Source organism: Sinocyclocheilus grahami, unplaced genomic scaffold (genome assembly GCF_001515645.1).
Source record: "Sinocyclocheilus grahami isolate Dianchi unplaced genomic scaffold, SAMN03320097.WGS_v1.1 scaffold673.1, whole genome shotgun sequence".
Classification (NCBI taxonomy): domain Eukaryota; kingdom Metazoa; phylum Chordata; class Actinopteri; order Cypriniformes; family Cyprinidae; genus Sinocyclocheilus; species Sinocyclocheilus grahami.
The window spans coordinates 467,140-475,766 of NW_015505852.1; positions in this window are offsets into that span (position 1 = coordinate 467,140).

The following is an 8,627-nucleotide window of genomic DNA, read 5'->3' on the forward strand; positions in this document are numbered from 1 at the left end:
ATATATATATATATATATATATATATATATATATATATATATATATATATATATATATATATAAATAAGAAAAGAAAGAAAAAAGAATAAGGAAAGTGAGAAAGAAAAATTGATTAATGGACAATATCTGCCTATGCATGTTTTGTAAGACTTGATTAAGAATATTGAATTACCTTAGCTGCCAAAGCCTGTTTTTACCTGTAGTGTGCTTAGTGGACAAATCCTGAAAATGTACCACCATTCTTAGTTATAACACTTGGAAAAGCTTTAGGCTTGTTTTGTAATCAAAGCATCTACTAATAATATGGATGAGGAGTCATGATTTTAAACAAATGCTTGTATGTGCACCAGTAGTCAGAATTAGCATGTTTAGGTGTTAACTTGAAATAAGCTTGTGGTTCTCTGATGTCAAACTCAAAATGCATGATGCTGTTAGTGTCATACAAGGTTGCCACAGACAAAAGTGTAATTTCCATATTATTATTATTATTATTATTAATAATTCTGCTTTGTATATCAGTTTATTATTGCTAAATACTTTACAAAACACAAACTCCATCAATGTTTTTTTTATTAACAAATGCTTAAGTGCCCAAGTAATTCACTACACAAAATGAAGCCTTGCTTTTATAATTTTACTTCTGAACTGTTGGCAGATGAAGCATGCACTCGCAGCTATGAAAAGGTATTTTATATTACTGTTAAATAAAATGTGCATGAAATTCAGTTTCTCAACTTTTTTTTCTCTCAAGCAAGGGCTTGTGTGAGTATACTTGGAATGAAACGCTTATGATTGAGAACTTTTGCAATGAAAGCATTTATGTGATTTGCAAAAACCTAACCTTTCTCAGGAGAATAAGAATTTAAAATGGGGGGAAAATCGTATTATGAAATAAAAAAAATTCTCTAATACACATTGGCCGCAATTAATCATACCCTTTATTCAATACTTTTTGCAAACTCCTTTTGCAGCTCTGAGTCTTCACCTATAATGCCTGAAGAGTTTGGAAAACATCTGACAAGAGATCAGAGAGCATTCCTTCATCCAGAATCATTCCAGACCCTTCCGATTTCCAGGTCCATGTTAGTGCTTCTCCTTCGTTTCACCCCACTCATTTTTACAGGCTTCAGGTTGGGCTGGGAGATATGGTAAAAATAAATAAATAAAATAATTTTTTAGAACGACTGACTGATTTTTAAATTCTCGATTTTTACGATTTTTAACTAGTCAACTTGAAAATGTAACTACAACATGATTCAAGTAATTTTTTTGAAATTTCTATTCCAAGTGCACCACATATAAAGTTGTCAACAGGCAGGGGGGCACCCAATCAGATGCTTGGTCCACCCTGGCCCCACACTACATACAACACAAAATTGGTGCAATATTCAAATTAAGCTCCATATATTTTTCTTTTTTTGTTTTCTTACTCCCCGCTCCCACAACGTGTGTCCTCCATGCACTCCTGCCCACACCTGCAAACTTGCTAATATTGAATATAATTTTCGCACTATCAATATGCATTGAAATTGGTTTTGAATAAGTGCTCGTGCTGTTCACTTTCACTTTCGATTTTGTGATCGTGCAGTCTGTGTAAAGGGAGCACATATTACAAGATCATATTTGTCAATGAGTTCAGGATCTGTTGAACAGCAAATCCCCCAGCATGGTCTTGTCGGTCAGCTCTTCTTACTCTCGATCAGCCAAATCTGACTCCTGCAGCCCGTTTTGGATGCAGGGTTGTCATTTCTGCGTTTTTTTCCACAGAAATGGGCTACTTTTAAACTGTTGGCACGCGATGGCGCCGACGCTGATGGCTGCCTCCGTGGCGTGCTCCGCAGTTGTTTTTATGTTTTTGTTATTTTGTCCTGTCTTTAGTTATATCCCTGCAATCAGTTTCACCAGAGACTAATTGCTGGACATTCGGAAGTACACACCACCCGATATTTCACCGGTTTTCGATTTCTCTGATGTTTTGCTGGACATTGTAGTCGGGGGAGCTGCGGCGCTGATCAAGCGCTTCAGGACGCGCAGACGGGGGAAGTGAGCCGGCGCGCTAGTGAAGCTCAGGCAGCGCGGATTCAGAACGCCATTGCCTATAGCATCCATCTGGCAAACCTCCGCTCTCTACCCAACAAAACGGACAAACTCCTTCTGCTCTCCAGGACAAATAAGGATTTTTCAAACTCTGCTGCTCTGTGTTTCACGGAAACCTGGGTGAAAGACGCCATTCCGGACAGCGCGTTGAGTCTCCCGGGCTTTCAGCTGTTTAGAGCGGATCGCGACGCAGAATCGCGGTGGCAGGACATGTTTTACATCAATGAGAGGTGGTGTACAGATGTAACTGTGTTAAAGAAGATGTGCTGTTCAGATCTAGAAGTGCTCTTCATTAACTGTAAGCCTTTCTACTCGCCGCTGGAGTTTTGCTCATTCATTCTCGTCAGTGTCTACATTCCTCCGCAAGCGCACGTGAGTTCTGCTTTACAGAAACTCGTTGATCAGGTCACAGAGACAGAACAACAACACCCAGACTCTGTTTTAATAATTCTCAGGGACTTTAATAAAGCAAATCTCTCCTGTGAACTGCCAAAATACAGACAGCACATCACATGTCTGTAGGATATCAGACCGAATCAGAATCACTGTTACACCACAATAAAGAATGCATATCACTCTGTAAAGGGCTGGCAGAATCACTCTGGACCCCTCACATCCAGCACACTCCCTCTTTGAACTGTTGCCATCTGGTCGACGCTACAGAGCACTGAGCACCAGAACGACCAGACACAGGAACAGTTTCTTCCCTCAGGCAATCCATCTCATGAACTCTTGACAATAACTGTGGAACACGCACTATTTATTCACTCATACACTTATTTATCTAACACACATACTCAGTCTACATTTCAATTTACACATAATATACCTGTACATACAACTGTCTATTGTTATACACCTGTACATACAATTGTCGATTTGTATATTTTTATTCCTTATTTACTTGTTCTATTTTTTATTTATTTTAATTTTTTTATTATCTGTGTTTTTTTTGTTCTGTCACTGTCATTCTGTTACACTGTGGAAGCTTCTGTCACAAAAACAAATTCCTCGTATGTGTAAACATACCTGGCAATAAAGCTCATTCTGATTCTGATTCTGAACTGTTGTCATTGATTCATATTCCCCTGTGGGTTAAAGGCACAATATGTAAGTTTTCGTCGCTAGAGGGCGCATATGCAGAACAAACAAGATACAAAGGCGTAGTTTGATGACGCCGTGACTGTGTCAGACTATGTTTCTCTCTTGTGTGTGTTTTGCTCCCCATGTGCCTTCCTTGCCCTAGTTTCTCCATGCCCATATTTGGTTAGTTTCCTCTTTCTGTCCTGATTATGTTGATTTAGTTCTATATGCCTTAGCTGTGTGTTATTAATTATCTCGTTTGCCTCCCGATTACTTAAGCCCTTTGTCTCCCTGTTTCTAGCGTCCGCTGTCTAATGTCATTCCATGTTCCAATCTGTATCCCTGTTGGTTTATTTATTAAAGTCTGTTTTCTTGAAGTTTACTCCTCGTCTCCTCGCTCCATGTTCCAGTGTATCGTGACAGAACAGCGGGCCGTGACAGTAAGCGGCACCCCTTCTACCCGTGTTTGTTTTTCATTTTTTGAAAAGTGTTTTTTTTTCCCATTTGTTTCTCCCCGCTCAAATGGAGGAATGGGCGATGTTCATTCGCCATTGCTCAGGCAAGCCACGACCCTATCGTCTACGCGAGAGCGTTCGTGCCGCTCGCCCTTGCCAGCTCCCTCGATGGGGAAACCCTCTTGACTCTGTTCCGGCTCGGGATAACATACCATCTGTCCATGTAGCTCCCGGAACCCCTCCGCCAACCGTTCCACAGTCAAGCCTGCCGGCCACGGCTCACACAAAACCCACCGGCCGTTCAACAGTCAAGCCTGCTGGCCGCTCTGACAGTATTTTTTTTTTTGCTTCATCTGACCATAGTCCCGTTTGAAGTTCTAGTAGTGTCTAGCAAATTAATATGCTGTAGTTTGGTTTTGGATGAGACTTTTCTTCATTTTTTCTCAAAACCCTCCAAAACAACATGTGCTGTGCTGTTTGAACTTTTTTATTAATGTGGGGCAGGTTTACTAAATTAAGTGCATTTTGCTTAAAACAAGTAAAAGTATCTTGTTTTAAGAATATTTTACTTACCCCACTGGCAGATAATTTTACTTGTTTTAAGCAAAATTCAGCTAATTTAGTTTTCCCCCCTGGAAACAAGACTAAATATCTTGTCATTTTGCTTATCTAGTAAATGTATCTTCATTTAAGAATTTTTAGATATTTTGACTAGAAACAAGACAAAAATACTAAGTAATATAAGCCAATTTTGCAGTGCACAACCTCTTCCAGGCAGATTTGTAACATTTTCTGTTGATTAGAAATTCTTAATTATTGCCCTGATGGTGGAAAATGGAAATTTGCTTTAGTAATGCTTTAGCTCTTCTCTTACAGCCACTTTCTAATTTGTGAATTTCAATCTTTTGCTGCACATCATAAATATATTCTTTGATTTTACTCGTTGTGATCACTGATTAAAGGAATTTGGCCTTTTTGTTCCCTCATATTTATATTCCAGTGAAACAGGAAGCCAAGGTTGGATAATTCCATGTTCCTAGTCACCCTGGTGTGATACAAAATGGGAAAACTTTTAGAGAACATATGTATTTCATAATGTGATTTTCCCCCACTTTCATTTTTTTTTACTTCAATTGAAGGTTACATTTTTTAAATATTTTTGAATGAAAGATCAAATGGATAAACAATGCACACTTACTTTTACTGCCATCTTTGATTATGAATAATCATGCAATCCCTACATGCTGTCCTCTGACTGAATGCCACTGCAGCTGCTGTATGGTGAGCTCCTGCAAGGGCAGCGTACTGTGGGCTGCCAAAAAAAAATTTTATGTAGATCACCTGAAATTTATACTGAAGGCTTGTATGCCACAGCAACTTCCCTCGAAGATCACGTGGCTGACAGAGTCACCTGGAAGTCCACCTGTAAGTCTACCTGTAAGACCGGTCTTGATGTCTGGGAAGTGGCCATGACCCAGGCGGCAGAGGAACACCACCACTGCAGGCATACTGCTGTACTTGTCATCCCAAAGGGTCCGAAGTGTCAACACTGTGGGGGCATCTGCACCTCAGAGTTCAGTCTCCACAGTCATTTACGTGTCAACTTTAAGACTGATCAATAGCAGTGCATCATCCTCATCGTAATCAACAGAACTCCAAGAGAGACATGTATGGCAGCCATTCTATTTCAGTAGCTATGTTTCCATCCAACGATTCGAATTTAACTTATGTGCAAAACTGGAATATCACATAAAACATTTGCGAATAAAGCAGTTTCTATCCAACGAATCAAAGAAAACCAAATTGTCACTTCCCGATAAACTGGCACTAAATATCACTAAGAAAAGTAGGAGTAGCCACTTAAAAAAATATATATATATATTAGGGGTGTAACGGATCACAAAATTCACAGTTCGTTTAGATATGACACAGTGGTTTACGGTTCGGTACGTTTATGATACAGCAAAAATATAGAAATGCCAGAGATATTTCCTTGATTTTTACAAATATTTTATAATGATTTGTTACGGTTTTTGATTTGTTTTGCCCTGTTTGAATCAGTAGGAAATGCCTGCCTAAATGCTGTGGGAATTGTTTGTAGAGTGTGTGTATCTCCTTGTTTTCGTCTAGTTCCAAAATTCCGATATCGATAGGAACAATATTTTAAAAAGGCTAAAAAAAAACTTCTGACTGCACAAATATATTTATGTTCACCTTTTATTTGTATCTAGCCTTCATACAAACAAAAAAATGTGAAATCACTGTCAAATAAATGTAAGACTCTCAGGCTTGCCTTAATATCTTTTAACTTTAAACTATAACATAGGCTGATTATTCTTATAGATTGTAGCAAAAGGGCTTCAGCCAGGATAAAGAATATGAAAAGTGCTCAGAGTTGTTGCAGGAAACAAAAACAAAGAGTGAGCAACAACAAAAACATGTTTCTGGAGACGGGCTCATTCTGTGCCAGCAGGAGGCGCTTAGTAAGAGTGGTTTCCCCGGTAATGGCTGTACTTAAAGCAGAGCTCCGCTCATGAATGCTACTTTATCAGATAAAATGAAAATGCCATCGAAACTTTTCTGAAGACAGTTGGTTCCCTTCAAAGATACAGTACATTCATATAAAACACCTGCACTGAGTTTTGATTTTGAAACATGAAGTGCTCATGTTTATTCTACGAAGTCAAACGCCTTTGTGGCAATTCTAGGATTTTCATTTTAGGGGGGCTCAGCCCCCAATGAGGGTATAATATAGCCTATATATACAGGGCCGGATTAACATAAGCCCCAGGGCCCGTGGATTGAGGGGGCCCAACGTGATTGTGGAGGAAAGAAAAAGTAGACCTAGAATTGATTGGCCATCGGGACCACCCAAGCTTTCTCCGGTGTGCTGATTGCCGAAACCCCACCACGCCCCCACATATTAAGCGCTGTTATTAAAGCCAAAGGATACATGTATCCTACATTAGTTCTTGACACAAACGCACAAGAAAGATTAATCCTTGTTTAGTGTCTGCGCTATTTCAGTCCAAAAGATATGAGCGTTAAAAATTTATTTTACTCATTTACACTAGCGTTGCAAGTATCTTTTAATCGCCTCTGCTTTACTGTAGCGCATGGGAAACAAAGACTAAAAGCCAAGTGGTGAAATGGCACTAATGGCGCTTTTCCACTGCATGGTACGGCACCGTACGGCTCGGTACGGTTCACTTTTGGGGGGTTTTCCACTGGGTACAGTACCTGGTACCTGGTACTTTTTTTAGTACCACCTCGGTTGGGGTTCCAAGTGAACCGTACCGTTACCAAAACGTGACGTGTAAACTCTGCTGATCACGGATTGGCCGGAGAGAATCGTCACTGAACTTGCGACACAAACGCAAAAGAACCGCTAGATTTAAATCAGCACAGCCAGTGAAGGATCGAATGCAACGGTTTTGAACGAGCGCACCTTTTTGTAACAACCAAAAAGTTTTGTTGTCTGTTGCGGAAGAACAGACGTTCCTCTTGTTGACAGCAGAGGACCTGATGTTTTTGATTAAACCATTAAAATGGAATACAGAAAATTTTAAATGGAAAGCACAGAATTTGGGCCATAAGAATGTAATTTTTGTTAAACTTTTAATAGGCCTAAATTGCTGTAAAAATTAAACAAGCTTCATGATTTTAATTAATTAGACATGTTTTTTGTTAAAACCCCCCTAAAGTGAACCGTACCGAGCTGTACCGTGCCTTACCATGCAGTGGAAAAGCGCCATAAGACATAAGTATTTAAGCCTTTAAGGATTAGAATGAGAGCTTGTACTCGGGTCAGGACAACAGAAGTATTCTACTGCTACCACCATTAAAGATCCTCCTATTTCCTTTTTTTTTGTTATTGAAGAATGTTGGTAACCAAACTAATTTAGTATTTTTTTTCTATACTTTGGAAGTCAATGGGGATCAACAAATGTTTGGTTTCTAACATTCTTCAAAATATTGTCTTTTATGTTCCACACAAGAAATAAACTCATAGAAGTTCGGGACAACATGAAGGTGAAAAAATGGCAGAATTTTCATTTTTGGGCAAACCATCCCCAAGTCTAGGGATATGTCTAAGTCTAAGTCTAAGTCCTGTTATGATCTTACAAGTTCAGTGTTTTAAATGGGTTCCAAATTGAAATCAGTGGTTACTAAAGAGACAAGATATTACTCTGACTGAAGTTGTTTCAATTTGTACTTACCTCAGACTAGTCAGCAGCTTAATGTCCTTATATCTTATATATAGATTCATATCCTTTATATCTTTAAACATACAATGCTTTAATAGTACAATAATATAAGAGCAATCAATTAAACTGTGCAATACTCAGATCTATATTTTCTACTGTATAGTTTCATAAGCAGAGTATATGTACAAGTAATATTAATTTTTAAGATTTCACATATGCTTTTATTTCTTTTTTATATGTGAGCAATGGTAACTGTAAGGATAAAAGAAACTCAGATACTTTGATCTCCTGAGAAACAGACAATACACTGGCATCTTCAAGACACCCCACAGAGGGGTGGTGCAGGAAACGCCTCTCTCACATATGCATCAGTGCCTTTTCATCTCCTCCCTCCACTGGATTCACTCAGAATGGTCAATAGTATAATGTTCTATATGAATGCAAATAAGATTTACAGTCATGTTTGGTTTCATTTGAATAGTCTCAGGGTGAGTGGTACAATGGTCTTAATCTTACAAAAGTAGACTAAAAGATAATACAGGTCCTAAGAGTTAAGAGATACTTTGATTACTGTAGAGGGTCATTCCATGCAAATTACCTTCTGTTCCCATTGAGGTGTAAACCACCCAGATCATGCCTCCATTTGGGGGATGTTTTATCTTGGTTTTGTATTTAAAGGATTGTAGCAAAAGGGTCAACGCGATTCTGTAGTCAGAGAGCCCGTAGTATGGAGTGTTTCCACACACTCAATACTATGTATTTTCCTAAAGTCAGGTATGAATC